The 18,437-nt window shown below is 53.3% G+C and overlaps 1 long non-coding RNA gene across 2 annotated transcripts; it reads left to right on the forward strand.

Annotated features, from left to right (window-relative positions):
* Nucleotides 1–3,050: 3,050 nt before the first annotated feature.
* Nucleotides 3,051–16,153, forward strand: LOC113891292. 2 transcript variants are annotated; one of them, XR_003510715.1, is made up of 4 exons: nucleotides 3,051–3,150; nucleotides 5,062–5,188; nucleotides 15,128–15,211; nucleotides 15,912–16,153. It is a non-coding gene; the product is annotated as an uncharacterized LOC113891292 (long non-coding RNA). The 2 variants fall into 2 exon arrangements; XR_003510717.1 differs by lacking the exon at nucleotides 3,051–3,150 and adding an exon at nucleotides 4,054–4,143.
* Nucleotides 16,154–18,437: the final 2,284 nt, after the last annotated feature.

Here is an 18,437-nt window from a genome sequence, read left to right on the forward strand (position 1 = left end):
ATGTAGGGGGAAAAAAGCCCACTCTCCCCCCCCCCACCCCACCCACCCCCCCATCTCAGCGGGGTGGAAGTTTCCTGCAAATTCAGCCAGTCTCAGGACAGACCTCACGAGTCGAAAGCCCAGCCCTTCCTTCCAGCCAAATGGGTCAGTGCCCCAGGATGGCCACACCTGGGGAAGGAAGGACCGCCGAGGCCTCAGGGTCAGAACTCCTGCCCAGTGGAGCAAAATGGAAGCAGCTTCCGGTCTGAGGCAGAAAGACCAGGGTTCAAATCAGGCCTTCATCTCTTACCAGCTATGTGACCCTGGGCAAAGATCCTCATCACTCTCAGCCTCCATTTCCCCGTCTATAAAAGGGGATTAATAACACCTACTGCTCTGTGTGGTAGGGAATTAAATGAAACAATGAACGGAAGGACATAAGGCGATCTCAGGAAACGCCAGTGCTCTCCTCTCTCCTCAAAGATTTACTTTGCTTTCAAATCCTTGTACTCTAACCTCAGCAGCATCCTTGCTCATTAGCCCTTCCACCCTGCCCACTCTACTCCCAATTCTGTCTCCAAGGTAAATTCTTCCCGTGTCCACGCTTACTCCTCACTAGATGACCACATTGAGGCCTCCTCCACCGATGAGCTGAGTAAGGCCAATGAAGCGTGTTCCCTCCAGGTCAAACAGCCTCTCCTCCTCCCACCACCTACCACCCCAAAGTGTCTCCAGTTCCTTCCCACTTGTGGTCTAGCTCCCACCCTTCCACCTGCTTCAGGACACGACCCCATCAGTCAACTCCCCTTTCTCTCCTTGGCATCTTCAATCCATCTCTCCCTTCCACCCCAACCTTGTATTTAAGCTCCAGCGGGTCCTACCATAAAACACCCACTTCTCCCTCCTGCCCAGCCCCCTCTCCCATCTTCTTTTACCACCGACACTCCTCCTTCTGACCTGCTGCCATCAATCCGGGGACCCTTGTTTAGTTTCCTTCCCCGAGGCCTGTCACTTTGACTTGTGAGCACGTTTGACAAGTGGCTAACAGTGGGGACAGTCAGCCACAGGCCCTTGGAAATATGTCTCTGGTTTTTATGACTCCGGATGCTCTGCAACGCCCAAGATTCTGCCCTCTGCCATGTACCTCACACGTCCCGAAACTCGTCCCCTCTCCAGCCTCCACAGCAACCTGAGGGCTGAACTTGTTGCTGAGAATGACCAGCCTGGGAAGAAATTTGACCCATATCCCTTTTTTCAGAAAAGAAAACTGAAGCCCAATAGCATCTTCAAGTCACTTCCCCGAGGCCACTCAGCCGGGTGAGTAGAGCCTTGGAGCCTTTTATCATGGAATCAAGTGCTTCCGGAATTTTCCTCTCTCCGGAACTTCTTCCCTTCTACACTACCTACTTTCTCCGCCCTAGAAAAGCTTAGCCAGGTGCATATTAGCATAAAAACGTCTCTAATTAGACTCCGTTTCCGCCTGAGGGGGTCAGACCCCGCAGCCTGGGTCCCAGCCTCTGGCCCGCGCACCACAACTCCATCCTCCCTTGGGTTGGGAAGCCAGAGTACCTGCCCCGAGAAGGGGCGGGAAGCGTCCATCCAGGCCGGGCCCCAGCCCCACCCTGACCCCCACCTCCGGCCCTTCGCCCCTCGCCGCCCGGCGCATTCAGCGCGAGCCTCCCGAGCCGGGGACGGCTTGATTGACCTTGGCAAGAGGCAGCCAGGCCCTCCAAGGCCCCAGCCCCTCGCGGCCGCCCCGGCGCCGCGGCTCCAGTTTCTTTTACCGCCAGCTCTGTTTCTCGCCCAGCCGGGGCCCGGGGGAGGGGTGCTGAGAGGAGCCCCGTCCGACCCCCGGCAGCAGCGCTCCGCTGCCGGAGACGAGATCTGATGAGAATGTCTTCCTGCAAATTAAGCCTTCTCGGGACTCTCCATCCGGTGCCGGCAGCGAGCCCGGCGCGCGGGCAGCCAGTCCAGCGTCGGCGGCCGGGGCTCAACACTCTTCCCAGCGTCTCCCCCTCCCCGCTGCACCCAGGGCCCGGCGGCTCCGGGTCGGAGGGTGGAGCCCACCTACCAGTGCTTCCCAGAAAGAGTGCCAGCTGTGCCCCTCTGCCCCGCGCGGCCTGCCCAAAGTGTCCCCGCACCTTTCCCTCTTCTGCCGGTGGGGAGACCTCCTCCTGGGCTCTAGAGGATAGACCCCTGGGATCCGGTCTAGTTTCTACTCCGAGATAGCAGTGGTACTTAGAAAATTGCTTCTCTGTCTCCCCGGGTGTAAAAGAGGCTAACAGCACCCTTTTCGGTTGGTTTTCGTGGAGATTCATGATCCTGTAGGCGAGGCACCCGGCTCTGCATCCAGGATTCTGTAAGCCGAGGGTCCTACCCAGAGTCAACCCTAGGGCTCAGGAACTCCTCCCACCCGGGTGTTTGCAAACGCTAACCACCTGAGCTCTTCCCTGAAAAGGATCTGAAGCCTTCTCTCTTATATAGAGGTGTCAGCAAGGGGTGCGAGAGTTTCAAGTGTATTTATAAAAGGAAGTAGAATTCCTGGAAAATGTTATTCTCTTGGAAAAACCATAGACTGCAAGATTTTCTCCAAGAAAATAAAAAGCAAATGTCCTAAAGAAAGAACTTCGCCTTACACTGACTATAGGCAGTTTTATAGGCAAAAAATTTCATTATTGTTTAATAATTATTATTATCCCCATTTTACAGGTGAGGGAACTGAGGCTCAAGTGATTCGCCCAGGATTACAGATTTGTTTAAACAATGGAGTTCCGAGTTGAATCTAGCCTAATTCCAAACCTTATTCTCTTCTTTGCTACCCTACTGCTGTCTCTGGACAGGACTCTTTTGTGCTATTTTTAGTTTCTGCACTTACCACCTTTTTTCCTTAGTGTTGGTGAATTATTTTAAAAGATTCCTGCTTGTTTTAACTGTTCTGAAGGAACACAAAGAGGAAAGTGTGTGTATGCACTTGCATCTGAATTCAAAATACCAACTGTGTTGAGGGTGTTGGGGTTGGGTGGCATTGAGCAAGTGGCAGGGAGGGTGAGATTCCAGAAGCTGGAGTGGCCAGGCATCTTGGGAAGCCCCTAGGGATTCCTCTGGCTCCAACCAAGAAGAGCTAGTGCCTTAAAAAACGGTCCTCCCACACTCCCCACACCCGGGATCCAGGTAAGTCAGCAAGCGCCCAGCCCTAGGCCTGCGCAGCTCTGCAGTCGGAAAGATGCTTGGCCCAGAGCGGGCCCAGCACCAGGCCGGCTCCCCTCAGGAGTGTCTGCCTGGCAGCCAGGGCAGGACGCACCTCTTGGAGGACAGAGAGGCATTCAGCGATTGAGACAGGGACAGACAAAGGTGGGGAGGAAGCAGCAGAATAAGAGAGAGACAGGAACCCAGAGGGGAACAAGGGAGCTATTCAGAGTTAGAAAGAGTGGGAAAGCCGCTGGGGGGAGAGAGAAAAGACAGAGAAAGAGGGGCGAAAAGAGAGACAACCAGGCAAGGGGGTGGTGGACACGAAAAGGGAGAGAGAGTGGAGGAGTGAGGAAATGGGCAGAAGCGGCAAAGCACGGAGATTCGATGAGGCCGGAGGAAGAAGGCGGAGGCAGAGACCAGAGCTGCGAGTGGGAAGACAAGAGAGCCAGCGGCGACGAGGACTGCAGGGTGGTGGGCGGGACCGTGCGCTAAGCCTTTTCTTTCTCTTTTTTTGGGGTGGGCGGCGGATCTCCGCCGAGATAACCCAGCCAAGCCCCCTGCCCCGCGTCCCAGCGAGGGGCCGCAGCTGTATAAATACCAGGGGTGGGGGAGCGGGGCTGCTGCAGAGGGGTCAGCGACACCGGAGAAGGCTTTGCTGTCATTAGCTAATTGAGCCCCAGATGTTAAGAAAAGGTTACGTCCTCCTCCGGAGAGTTTTTCTTTTTAAACACTTTACTCCGATTCCCCGGCCAAAATGGCCGGGAGGCGCCGCGGCCCTTACCCACCCGGTCCCCAGCCCCCTCCCCTCGTCCCGCCCCCCCAGGGCCCCAGCACCCCCCTACCCCAGAGCTCCCGGAAGCCGCTCGCCGCGGCCGCTGCCCCTGTAATCCCAGTGGCCTGCCCGGAGGCGCGGCAGGCAGGAGCGGGGACCACCGGCGGCGGAGCCAGCCCCTAGCCCGGGCCGCCGACTGGGAGGTCAGCCCGGAGGGAGGGCGGCGGCGGGGAGTGGGGGACCCCGGGGAGAGGGGCTCTCAGGCTCTTAATCCCCCTGAAGGTTGCAGATCAAAGACGCTAGCACGGAGGCAGAGGCGGTGCGGGTGGGGGTTGGGGGGCCGGCTCTGGCCGCAGCCTACCCCCTTGAGCTGCGGGCTGGGGCTCCCCGGCCCCGGACCCCAGGCTGGCAGCCCAGGGGGAGGGGGCTCAGCCTGCGGGGTGAGGTCCGCAGGCCCACTGGAAAGTCGCCCCAGCGCCCGCATATGCCTTCAAGAAACTTCCCCCTCCCCAGGGGCTGAGGAAAGGATGTGTGAGCCTTCCACACCCCCACCCCCGAGAACAAAACTCCAGAATACCAGTCACTTGACATGTATTCTTATTTAATCTCACAGCAATCCAATGGGGTTGTAGAAATTGTTATTATTATTGGTTCATAAATGAGGAAACAGGCTTCTGAGAAGTTACAGCCAATTGCCCAAGGACCCACACGACTAGAAAGTGGCGGCGCTGGAATGAACTCCACAGGGTTCAAGGCCCTGCCCTAGCCCTCACTACATTCCTCCAGCCAGGTTACCCTTCCCTCTTCTCTCCCGTCCTCTTCCTCTGTCCTCCTGGGCTCCTACCATCCGCCAGCAATGGAGCCACCCACCTGTGGCCTTGGCAAGGAGGGCGGGGTCGGGGAACAGCCTGGTGCCAAGGGCGCGGCCAACGTGGCAACAGCTCCAGGCTAAATGTGCGGGATGGGGCTGGGCAGGCATGTGCCTGGGTTGAATCTGAGCTGAAAGAATGTTCCTGTTGCCCCTGCCCCAGAGGTGGGGCTCCCTGCTCAGAATAGAACCAAGCAAGTTAGAGCTGGAAGGGGCCTTCCAGATGATCTGATCCAACCCTCCCGTTTGACAGATGCAGCTGAGCACGAGAGGTGGTGTGTCCTCCCCAAGATCACATGGCTCGTTGGTGGCAGAGCAAGAATGAGAGTCTGGAAATTGCCCTTCACGGAGTGCCTCCTTGGTGTCGCACACTGGAATAGGTCTGTACACACGATCTTCAGCAACACTTATAGTGGAGATTATCACCTCCCTTCTGGAGATGGGGAAGCTAAGGGTGCTCGAGGTCTCCCATCTAGAACTTGCCAGAGCTGGTTTTGAACCCAGATCTTCCTAAAAACTTCCCCTTCCACACTCCCAGAATATTGGGGCTAAGGAGTGGGGATTGAGGGCTAGAGAGGGTGTTATGAGCTCAACATTTCTAGGGACACAGGGGAATGGGACACAGGCTGGGAAAAGTCCCTTCCTGTGACTTTAGTCTTGATTGGCACTCCATACCTCCCTGAGTGGCCCAAATACTGAGGTCCTTCAAGAATTCCCTTTTGAGTGTCCGTGGAAGGGGGGGAAACTTTGGCTGGTGGCCTTTCTGGGTTCTGAGGGTCTGGAGATGTAAGACAGGCTTGCATCCACAGATTCCCCCTGATTTCCTGCCCCAGGAGGAGGGGGTCAGGGGACACACAGTTTGAGTACAGGCAAGTGATGATGCCCCAGAGTTTAGCCACCACATGCCAGAGCCACACCTGGCTTCTCAGGGGCCAATAATGCCATCCCACCCAGCTCCATAGACAGACTGCAAAGCTTCATCCTCATACCTCTCTCCCTTCCTAGCCTCCTTCTGTGGCCTGCCTTACCTATTCTTAGCTTTCCACTGCCTCCAATTCACTCATTCGTCCATAAATATCTTCAACAAAAATTTGTCAAGTGTGGACTATGTGCCAGCATTGTGCCGGGCACTGGGGCGAAAGCAGAAAGCAGACTACCCTTTGGAGCTTGCAGTCTAGCCGGAAGACAGAATTAACCAAAGAGACATGTAAATAAATTTAAAATTACAAATTGGTGTTAGGAAGGAAAGTACAGGGTGTTTTGAGAAGTTATAACAATAAGAGGTATGGGAAGATTATTGAGACAATAGAAACTCAATGATTATTACTAATAACTATCCAAACAGGAGGGCTGAGGTAGTATCATGCCCCCAGAGCACCTGCAGTCCTAGGGTGGGTCTCCAGTCCTCCCCCAGCAATGACTACCCAGTCTGTCCCTGAGGGCCCAGCTAATGTGGGCGGAAGTGGAATGATTACACGGTGGTCCCAATACTGAGCGTCCCCTCTGCCGCCCAGCTTACACTGAGGGAGTGCCCAGTCCAGAGGTGAGGGGGTGAGGCAGCTGGGGGCAGGGGTGGGCTGAGTCTGGACAAGGGGACAGTGTGCCCAGCTGATGGGGGTGTAAGCTTCTGGCATCACTCCAGGGAAAAGTCCCTGCACTACCTTCTAACCTGGTTCCAAATAGGAAAAGGAGTACGTCAAGGCTGTATATTGTCACTCTGCTTATTTAACTTATATGCAGAGTACATCATGAGAAACACTGGGCTGAATGAAGCACAAGCTGGAATCAAGATTGCTGGGAGAAATATCAATAACCTCAGATATGCAGATGACACCACCTTTATGGCAGAAAGCGAAGAACTAAAGAGCCTCTTGGTGAAAGAGGAGAGTGAAAAAGTTGGCTTAAAGCTCAACATTCAGAAAACTAAGGTCATGGCATCTGGTCCCATAACTTCATGGAAAATAGATGGGGAAACTGGAAACAGTGGCAGACTTTATTTGGGGGGGCTCCAAAATCACTGCAGATGGTGATTGCAGCCATGAAATTAAAAGCCGGTTACTCCTTGGAAGGAAAGTTATGACCAACCTAGACAGCATATTACAAAGCAGAGACATTACTTTGCCAACAAAGGTACATCTAGTCAAAGCTATGGTTTTTCCAGTAGTCAGTATGGATGTGAGAGTTGGACTATAAAGAAAGCTGAGTGCCAAAGAATTGATGCTTTTGAACTGTGGTGTTGAAGAAGACTCTTGAGAGTCCCTTGGACTGCAAGGAGATCCAACCAGTCCATCCTAAAGGAAATCAGTCCTGAGTGTTCATTGGAAGGACTGACGTTGAGGCTGAAACTCCAATACTTTGGCCACCTGATGTTGAGAGCTGACTCATTAGAAAAGACCCTGATGCTGGGAAAGATTGAGGGCAGGAGGAGAAGGGGACGACAGGATGAGATGGTTGGATGGGATCACCGACTCAATGTACATGAGTTTGGGTGGACTCTGGGAGTTGGTGATGGACAGGGAGCCCTGGCGTGCTGTGGTCCATGAGGTCACAAAGAGTTGGACATGACTGAGCGACTGAACTGAACTGAACTGAACCTTCTAACCAGGTCCTGCCTACACACGTCCTGCATATACACTTACGCTTGTGCACTCTTGCACTCTCCCTGACACTTTAGGGACAGACTGGACCAGCCTGTGAAAAGTATGGTAGAGTGGGATGGGCCTTGCCTTCAGGTCAGACAGCCTTGGTATCAAACCAAACTTCAGCAGGTTCCTGATCAAGTGATCTTCAGGCAAGGCTCTTGGGACCCTTGAGCCTCCTGTCCCTTCTTTGTTCCAGGAGAAAACAAGAGCCTAGACATGTATTGAAAGCTCAAAGCCGTGCTTGAGCTCATGCATGGAAAGCACTGAATATAGTGCCTGGCCCCATGGTTCACCATTAATAAATAACAACTGTCACTCTGATTATATAACATGATGATTAATATATAATGGTAATAAAAGAAACCTCACTCCTGCCCCCTGGGCTCCCACCTGGTTCCCTGAGCCTCTCTGGGAGGTCACTCCCATGGTTGACCTCTTGTGAGAAGGAGTTTTACAGGTCTGTGAAAGTCATCTCGACAACCCCAGAACCTCTTGAAGTCAAGGCCAGACTCACCTGAGGTGCTCAGCATTGACTGGGGCAGTGGAGGGGGGGCGCTGGGGGGCACTGGGGAGAGGTGGTGGAGCAGTCTGGGAGACGCCCATGTGTGCACCTCCTGGCTCTGAACTCTAGGCTCCTGAGCACAAGGTGGGCTGTCCCACCATACTGGGTAGCCCTGACCCCACTCTACATTCTTCACAGGCTGGAGGGTCAGGTTGGAAAGGTCTGGCCCGGTTGAACCCCCAGCCAGCCGGGCAGAGTCACAGCCGCAGCCACCGTAGCTGCTTCAGCGGCTGCAGGGCACACTGCACACCTGGAACCCATTAGGTCCGGCCAGGAGCTTGTTCCCTTTCTGCATAAATTGAGTGAAGGGTTTGTTTTGACTACTTTAAATTGTACAGATTTTAGGGCCTGAGAATTGGAAGCCCTCAGTGCTCTGATGGACAAACAGACCATGAGACAGAGGGCTGAGGCAGTGGGAAGCGAGTCCAATCTGGTTCTGGTTCCTTGTCACTGTCTCCAATCAGCTGGGATTCCAGTAAGGATACAGCCACATTCTATGGATGGGTGTGATGCTTGCTCAGGTGTCTTATCTCCCCAGCAACCTCCAAAGTAGCATAAGCGGCCCTTACTTGTAGATGAGGAGGGGCAGTGAATTGCCCAAGGTCACTGGGCCAGTAAGTGACAGGCCTGGATTCCATACCAAGCTTCTCTGACGCCAAGACCAGTGGAGGTCTTTCCAAGGACCACCAAGATTGCCATGGGGGTGGGGTGGAGCTCTGGGTAGGTGTCAGGAACTCCAGACACATAGAACTACAGTTGCTCAGACCCTCAGCCCAGCCAGAGGACAGGAGTCTGGACCTCTGCACTGGCCTTCTTCTCCCAAGTCACCAACTCCTGACCTCAACTGCCCCAGGCAATGGTGCCCCCCAGGTCAGGGTCAGGTTGACCTTGGCGGGAGAGAGAGTCTGTGGGCTCTGGGCTGCTGCCAAGGCCTCACGAAATGAAAGGGAACCTTGTCCAGACCCACACAAGGCCCATTCTCTGAGCATCTCGCACCAGCCCAGCCCCCATGGACCAAGACCTGATCCCTCTTCGCCAACTATTCATAGACTTGTGGAAGAGCATCCGTTGCCAGGGGCAGAGCCCTTAGAAGTCCCCAGGCCCAGCCCATAAAGTTTGCATTTAGGGAAACTGAGGCCCCGGGAAAAGGACTCCCTCATTAGTTAATGGTGAGCAAAGACTCAAATCCTGTCCCTTACTTCCCAGGCCTAAACATTTTCCCCAGGATTCACCCTAAACAAGCAGCCTGCCTTATCTCCCTCCCTCACAGAGACATCCCAGCTGTGCTCCCCAACCCCTCTTCACTTCCACAGAGGGACCAGCCTTGAAGGCTTGTCAGACGCTCCATTTCTAATTTCTCAATCATCTCAACCACCCAACCTGGAAGGGGCTACCTTGTGAGTTGCCCAGTCCTTGGGAATGGTCAAGCAGAGCCTGGTTGCCTGCTTGTTATGCAGGTTGCAGAGTGGGGACCCTGCTGTCTGAAAAACGGTCTCTCGAGACATTCCTAGCTGAGCTGGCTAGACTCCTTAGAGCTCAGGGGCAACTCATGTGAAAATGAGGCCTCTTAAGGGCAGCGGCCCCAGCAGGCCAAGGTGCTCCCACAGCATGCCTGTACTGACCCCATCCTCCAGCGGAGAAGACAGATTTGTCAAGGTTCTCTCTGAGAGCCTGTAAGCCAGCCCCTCACCTCCAGGCTTCCTTCACCATGGAGAGTCCACACCTTCCGATATCAGAGGTCTGGTCCCTACAAGAGCCATTCAGTGAAGTCCAGGCCTTCTTAGGCCTCTGATTCCATCATGGTTCTCCTATCTTGGGGCGTGGACCCTTGGGGCTGAATTAGGGTATGAAATCCCAGAGGAAGGCAGGGCCTCCTGGGAAAGGGGAACCCCCTCCCCTCCCAATTCTCCCCAAGCTGAGCCCTTGGCTTGGCCCAGTCTAGTGTGTCTGTTCAGACTCAAGAGTAGAGACCTGGAGTGGCCTGGACCATTGTCTCCCCACTCCCTAACCATCCAAAAACACACTTTGTGGGTTTCCCTTGATGAAAGGGTCTTGCCACCTGGAGAAGAAGGTGAGCCTGGGAGTGAGGAGGGGAGCTGAGGGTAGAAGACAGGTTGGCCAAAATGATTTTCCTGGGGAATAATCATATAATATAGTCGCAAAGAAAATACTACTTTCTAAGATATAAACATACTGCTGTCCCTCGGCATTCTCACAGAGGCACATACTGTACGTCAAAAGTCGGCCCGTTTTGCTGGTTGCAATGTCTCCATGTACCATATCAGGGATCTAGTTGAACCGGGTAAGGCCTAGGTCCAGTTGGGACTGGAGGGCAGCCCAAAGAGATCCCCAGGGGCTCTGACAGTAACCAGAGGGGGGACTTCCCTGGTGATCCAGTGGCTCAGAAACTGCATTCCCCAAGCAGGGGGCCCAGGTTCAATCCCTGGTCAGGGAACTAGATCCCACATGCCGCAACTAAGAGTTCACATGCTGCAACTAAAGACCCAGTGCAGTCAAATAAATATTTAAAAAAAACACAGGGATCTGAATGGGGATGGAGTAAGGACCAGAAACAGGATATTGAGAGGAGTACCTAGAGAGGAAGGACTGAGAAAATGGCATTGTTTCTTTGCAGGAATAGGCCAATGACCAGCAGGACTAAAGCTTAGGACAGCAGCTGATGCTCAAGGGCACGTGCTTGGCTGCACCGTGCTGGCGGCATCATCCTGCCAAAGCCAAGACCTTTGGTGATGGCCCATGAGGCACAGCCCTGAGTCCCTGTGTCCTGAGTGCAGCAACGAGTCAGGAGGGCACCAGCCAAGTCAGGATGGCAGGGGAAGTGCAGAAATCTCAGGAGTCCTTGGAAATACTGAGGGAGGCAGGTTGCAAGGGTTTCTGTGTCACAGGTTTGGAGCTGGGGCCTCTTGATAGTTATCGTTGGAAGGCTAAAACTTGCAGACACTCGAGGTGGACACAAAATAAACAACAGCCTTTAACGAACAAGCTGCCATCCCAAGCACTTAACATGCATTGTTTCACTCACTGGTGTTAACGGCCCCTGCCAGGGAGGCATTATTAGGCCCATCTGACAGATACAGAAACTGAGGCTCTGAGAGGTTATGTGTCCAGCCCAAGATCACAGCTATCAAACAGCAGCACCTTGACTATTGTCTATTGTCGTGCCAGCTCCCGAGCAATATTCTTTGCTCCACACAACAGTACCGAGAAGAGCTGGGGTGCAGTGTCAGGGCTTGGCAGAGTGGAGCCAGACCACTTCCCACGCCCATCACACACTCTCTCACATCTGAGGAGACTGAGGGGCCTGGAGAGGTCAAACGCTTGTCTGAAATCACACCGTTCCTCGGGAGCTGAACCAGGCCAGAACTCAAGGCAATAAAAATGTTCTGAATAGCTGACCAGAGGGAAACCCCCATACCCATCAATCTGTCACAGCCACCCTGGTTCAGCTCCTGTACTTGTAACTTGTTTTCTCAGACTCCCTCCTTCACACACACACAAACACATACACACACACACACACACCTGTTGTTTTGGGGGGCCTGAGGCAGGGCCTCTGAGCAGGATGCTACCCCTCATTTCGGCCTTTTCTCCTTCACAGCCCCTCAGATGGCTTGCACCCCCTCCCCTCTCTGCCCCAGCCCCCAAAGGACCCTGGGTCTCTGGTTTTTGTCAGGCCTGAGAGCTGATGGGATTGATTTATGAGAGGAGCCCCTGCCCCCACCTCACCCTGAGCCCCTTGTCCTCCTCCCCCCTTCTCCTCCTCTTCCTCTTCCAACTCCTCCTCCCCTGCCTGACTGCCTGCTCAGTTTTCCACAGAGTCAGGATTTCCCTGGGGTGGGGGGCTCCAAGCCAAGAACAACACAAGACCGGTTCCCCCACCTCCCCTGCCCCTCCCATCCCCCTCCAGCTCACACACCCGCCACAGCAGCCCCCTTAGTCGAGAGGAGGGGTTGAGAAGAGAGGTCTGGGCCCAGCCTGATTCCCCAAAGGAGGAGCCAGAAGCCGAGGCCCCTCCCATCCTGAGCCATGACTCCCCAGCCCCACCCCGTCCTCCCCAGTTCCCTCAGAAGTACCTTTCTTCAAGGACTCCTGTTGGAGAGTTCATGGAGGAGGACTCTGGGAGTCTGCACTGGGCTGAGGGGGAAACAGAGAATTCTGAGAGCTCGCTGAGATGGGGGGGTACCCACACTTTGAGGGGGCAGGTCAGTGAAGACCCCCAGAATCTACACTGAGGGCAAAACAGGAAGGCATCCGGTGCCTCTTGTTGGCTCTGGGAGGGGGCGGGCAGGGCAGAGAGGCCTCCAAGACCCCACACTGGAGGTGATGGGGAGCAAGGTCTCTAGAAGGTGAGTGGGCTCAGGTAGGAACGGGGACAGGGATCTCCATCAGTCTCTGGTTCCCTCTCCACAGCTTGGGACTTGAGTCACAGGGAGGAAGGAGACAGGGACAGAAAGTTCGACAAAAGCAGAGGCCGGCCTAATGGGGGTAGTGTCAGAGTAGCAGCCAGCAGACAGACCCCAGGGTGGGGATCAGGCTAGCGGAGAGTCAGGGCAGAAAGGGGGCCAGATCAGGGCTTGAGTCCAAGTCCTCCTTCCATCCCGTTCTCAGACTTGATTTTGGCCCTTGACTCTGGACCAGGAGGTATGGGAGTTGGGGGTTGAGGAACCTTGCTTCCTCCTGGAGAAGGGGTCCAGACACCCAGACCTCTCCCGAGAAGAGCGCTCCCTGTGGGACAGGAAGCTGGCGCTGGAAGAGCAACCTACTGTCCCGCCAGCCAGCCGCTCCCTCCCTCAGCCCATCCTCTAGCCGCTCCCCTACCCCGCCCCCATCAGACGAGGCCTTCATGCCTCTCCAGGCGGCGTGAACCCGGGTGACCCCTCGAAGGTTGCCTCTTTCACACAGCAGCTCTTTGATGGGTCTCTGAAGGCCTTGGTTTTTCCTCACTGTGTGCCCCCGCCTGGCCCCGCAGTGAACCCCCCGTTGCCCACCCCTCCCCTTCTTTCCGACCCATGCCTGGTCCTGGCTCTGACTGGAGAGGAAAGGCCCTTCCCCAGACCTCCCAGGGCAGCTCTGCTCTGTGAGGGGCACCCCCAAGACACCTCCCCAGTTAGGACAAGGAATGAGAATCTGTTTTTTAAGTCACACCTCAAAGCCTTAAGCAATCCACTCCTTTGCGCTGGGCTGAGGGCTCAGCCAAGTTCATCCGTGTACCCTCAGGCTTAGAACAGAGCAGGAGGCTTAAAAAGGGAAACAGAAATTTTGAATGAATACTTGGTAAGACGGGGAGTCACAGGGGCTCCTCTGCTTCAGAAGTAGAACAGGAGCAGGGACGGGGCAGGGAGGCGGCAGAGTCACAGCTGCGCAGTGCTAGAGAGTGGCAATGGTGGCCTAGCCTTGTCCCCTTCAGGACAGGCGCAGGGGTGGCTGGGGCACCTGGCTTCTCCCTCCTGTGTCACAGCAAGCCGCCCAGGGGACGGCTGCCCCTTCTCCCCATCACAGCTCAGGCCTGGGCTCCTCCTGGGAACACACATCCGAATCCTGTCCAGCCCCTCCCCCCTCATTCGGGGCCCAACCTCCTCCCCTCCCCTGGTAACCCCCCTTCCCCTCAGGCCAAATCTGGCCAATTTGTTCTGAGACAGGGTTCTGGTTTCATAGCCTCATTTGAATGATTTCCAACCAGAATTCCTGCCTCCTCCTTTGCAAAGCTCTGCCCTCCCCTCCCCCAGTCTCCCTTCTGCCTGAGCGGCTGGCTCAGCCAAGGCCTGTGTGGAAGAAGGAATGACCCCCCCACACACACACTGACCCCTGAAGCCTAACACCCCTTCTCTGGGCACTCCCAGCCTCCACACAACTTGTGGCCCCCAGAAGGAGGCTGGTCGCTCAGACCTCTGCCTCAGGCCTGAGAATGTGGGCCTGAGAATGTGGGCGCTGGGGCTCTGCCAGCTGTCCTTCCTGGGGCCTGGTTCACCCCACCTGTGCTGGGAGCAGAGGGTGTTCTAGAGCTGAGCCCAGAGCCCAGCCCTGCCCTCGGTAGAACTTAGCTGCCAAACTAGATGCAAATCTCCACCTTACTAGCCACCCCTGCCTGCCTCAAACACCTTCTCTAGTCCCCTGGAGCAGAAAAGCTCTATGTTTCGGGTAGTGCAGCAGGGGTATCAAGAGGAAGCTGGCCCTGTGCACAGCTAGCCTTGTGAAAAAAATCATAGGCAGACCCCCCGGGGTGCTGGTTCATGCTCCCTAACTGTCTTCACCAGCAGAAAGGTCAGGCGGAGAACCTCTTCAACTCCCACCATTCCCAAGACTTTGCTCTGGCCCAGAGTCAGACCCCCACAGCGTAGAAGGTCTCTTCCTCCAGGCCCTATACCCAGAAGGTAGGCAGAAAAGGTTTTCTTCCTTTGTTTATAAAAAAAGGAGTTTGAGGCCCAGAAATATTTAGTAATGTGTCTAAGATCACAGCAGGACTTGAGCCCTGGCCACCGCCGAGGCTGAGTTGTCCACCACCCTGCACTGCTGGGTCTGGGTCAGCCTGGAGGCCACTCTTCAGCCCAGGACACCTGGCCCTCATAGGGGCTGCTGATCAGCCATCTGCAAACCCCTATCCTGGGAGATGATCCTGGAGATGGGTCCAACAATCTGTTCTGCCGTTCAGGTGTGTCATTTCCTGAGCCCTCGGGTGGGGGCTGGTTTGGGTACGGCCCTGTTGGCACTGATTCAGCATCTTCATTTTGCATATGCAGAACTAGGCTCCTAGCACAGAGAGGCACGTCAAGCCGCAGCCCTGGTGCTAAGCCAAACGGAAAAACACGCCAGTATTCCCTGTGCCGCTGGAGCCTCCTGCCTCCTCTCCCAACCCCTGTTTCAAGGGCCCCTTTCTAAGTACCACTCTTGTCAACTGTCAGGTACCCCAGGGTTCAAATACAGGCTCTAACCTTCAGTGGGCATGTGACCTTGGGTGAGTTACTTCCCCGAGACTGTAAAATGGGGTAATAACGTGTTCCTCATAACCTCATAGGGTTGCAGTGGGTGTGAAAATACATCAAGTCTAGCACAAGATGTAATCATTTGCTTTTCCTCCCTTCATATATTCTGCCCAGTACAAGCCTAGTTTAGGAGGAGAAAGTGCCCCCAGCTGAGTCGAGTTCAACTATTCAATATGAGAGCTCTCTGTGAAACCTAAGGTAAGATGCCCAGCCTCTGTTCTTCCACCTGAAAACATGTCAACCTGGTGGAGATAAGATGAGACAAGAGAGGGGAAAGGAAGAACAGTGGGAAAGGAAAAAGGTATAAATCTCAGTTTCTCGCTTCCTTTGATCAACATGCTCCCCACACACTCACAGGCTGTGGGAGAAGGCCCATTCCTGGATCGGAGGGGGAATCCTCTCCCCTTCCTTCTTCCCAGGCCATTCTAGGGCCCCCATGACTCATCCTCCACAACAAGCAGCTCTTTTTCATTCAGCATGGAGCAGGGTGCCCTGCCTGCTGGCCCCTGGCCCAGAGAGGGAGGCTCGGGGTCTGTGGGGCTGGTCTGGCTTCCTCAGGGGTTCCATATCTGGATCCACTCCCACCTGTACCCCGATGCCACTGCTCAAGCCTTGAAGATTCCCAAGGAACTGAGCTAGTGGGGGCAGAAAGCAGGAGAAGGCTTCACCAGGAGGTTCCCATGACGCTATGCTGGTTCTCCGAGGCCACAGGGACCTTATACCCATGACGTCAATTATCCCCCCAAACCTATACTTCTTCCTAAACAGACACAGAGCAGGGAGTCCTTAGCTTATCTTCCCCAGAAAAACTGAAACCATCACACATTATTACTTCTAGGAAGCATCTGTTACTGTGTGCTACACATTTTCTTTGCATCATCTTGTTTCATTTTCTCAGCGACCATGTGAAGCGGCTGCCATTAATTCCCCTGTGATAGAGCTAAGGACTTCTAATTGAATGTCTTCAGAGATGGAGCCTGCCTCATTCCTTCTAGCCTGCCTGACCTGACTGCTATTCTGAAAACGCCTTCTCTACTTAAGAATAGATGTGGCTGTCCTGCCAGCCCCAGAGAACACTCCTTTCTCCCTAACACTGTGCCCCTAACACCTTCTGAGATGCCTGTTGGTTTCCCACTTTAATCTCAGCCTTCCATCCTGGCATCTGCTTGTGTCCTGGGGCTCTGGGTTGGGCCTATTAAAGAGACCACACAGGGGATGGAGCGGGGAGCACCCATCACCCCCATCCTCCCCCTCAACCACCACTCGCCTTCTTTCTAGGCTGGTTATTTGGAAGGTGCTTTCCCTGGACATCAAGGCAGAAGACCAGGAAATGAATCAGGATTGCTGGAATCCATTCCAGGATGTCTCTGTACTGGGGGCTGTGGGGAGGTGTTTAGGACCAAACTTTGGTGCTTGGCTGTGGGTTTGCAGAGGGTGGGTAAGGACAAGATATACTCCATACACCAATGTGGAAGAAATGGCTAAGAGAAGTCATAGCTACATGGAGGGAAAAGGATAAAGGCTATAATTTGTGGGTTTTCTTATTCTCTTTTATAGCCCCAAATATAAGAATTCATTCCTTTATCCAGCCAACCATCTAAACATCCACTCATCCATCCAACCTTCCAATCATCCAGCCATCTAATCATCTAATTATCTGTCCATTCATGTATCCTTTCATCCATAGGCCCATTGTCTTATCCATTCATGCTACCATTAATCCGTCTTTCCATTCATCCATTCATTTATCCACTCATCCATCCATTCACCCATTCATCTGCCTAACAATCTTCTCATCTATGCTTTTGTATCCATTCATCTTTCCATTTCTCCTTCTATCCTTCTATCCACTCACCAACTCACCTATTTTTTCATCTCTTCACAGTCATTCATCCATCCATCCATCCATGCATTCTCTCATCCATACACCTGCTGCCTATCCTTTCATTCATCCTACTATTAATCCATCCATATATCCATTTATCCATTCACCTACCTGTCATCCATTTATTCAACAATTCATTCATACAGACATTTACTTATCTATCCATCTATCCATCCTGCCACTTATTTTCCACTTATTTTTTCCTTTACTCATTGATTCATTAATCCATAATTCATCCACTTGTTTCATGTATGTGTATATATATATGTACTACGTATTTTACTCCATCCACTGAAACATTTATCTATTCATTCATTTAAATAGAAATAAATTAAATAACCTAATAATGTTCTTAGCACAGTGCCTGGCACAGTAAGCATTCAGTAATGGCAATCAAGACTAGGTGATTTTATTACAAGATTTTATTTGAGAAGCAGAATAGTGTGGGAGTAAAATGCATCAACTTTGGACTTAGACTACCTGGATTCACATCTTAACTCTTACTTCCACTTGATCTCGAACAAGTTAGTTAACTTTTCTTAGTCAAGTTTTCCCATGTGTAATATGGAAATGACAAGAGTACATTTCCATTGAGAGTTGGAAATGTTAAGTTGTCCTGAAGATTAAATGAATTACTAAATGTAGAGCACTTAGAAAGGTGCCTGGCACATAGTAAGCCCTCTGCATACTACTCGGAGAAGGCACTGGTGACCCACTCCAGTACTCTTGCCTGGAAAATCCCATGAACGGAAGAGCCTGGTAGGCTGCAGTTCATGGGGTCGAGTCAGACACGACTGAGCGACTTCACTTTCACTTTTCACTTTCATGCATTGGAGAAGGAAATGGCAACCCACTCCAGTGTTCTTGCCTAGAGAATCCCAGGGACAGAGGAGCCTGGTGGGCTGCTGTCTATGGGGTCGCACAGAGTCGGACATGACTGATGCGACTTAGCAGCAGCAGCAACGTACTACTATAATCATTCTTCCATCCTTCAGGCATTAATGAGCTTCTGTCTTGTGCCAGACCCATGTATATCTTCCTGGGAAATATGCGTTGTAAGGATGTGTTGCCTCCTTCAAGGAGCCCACATCCAGGGAGAAAAGACAAACAGATAATTCATGTGATAAGAGCTCTCAGAGAGGCATGAAGGATGCCTAGGAGCAGTGAGGGGGCATTCCCCACATACCCACCTCAACCTCTTTTCTCTTCTCTGTACAACTCTCTTGGGCAATCCTGCCCACGATCTGAACTTCATCCCTGGACTCCACGCTGTGCCTGGTACTCCAATTCAGACCTCTCTCCTGAGCTCCAGATCCATATATTCAATGGCTTACTGGGCACCTCTCTTTGAAAGCTTCAACCTGAGCCCATTGTTCTCCTTCTCATATCCTGTTCTTCTTCCTGTACTCCTGAATCCTTAAATGGTACCAAAGAATGCCTGATTGCCCAGTCCTCAGAATCTCCCAGGCTCAGACATCTACTGTATCTCCCCTTCCACACCCAGTCACTAAGCGTGTTGCTACTTACCTTTGCACCTAT

Source organism: Bos indicus x Bos taurus, chromosome 1, assembly GCF_003369695.1.
Source record: "Bos indicus x Bos taurus breed Angus x Brahman F1 hybrid chromosome 1, Bos_hybrid_MaternalHap_v2.0, whole genome shotgun sequence".
In the NCBI taxonomy this organism is placed as follows: Eukaryota; Metazoa; Chordata; class Mammalia; order Artiodactyla; family Bovidae; genus Bos; species Bos indicus x Bos taurus.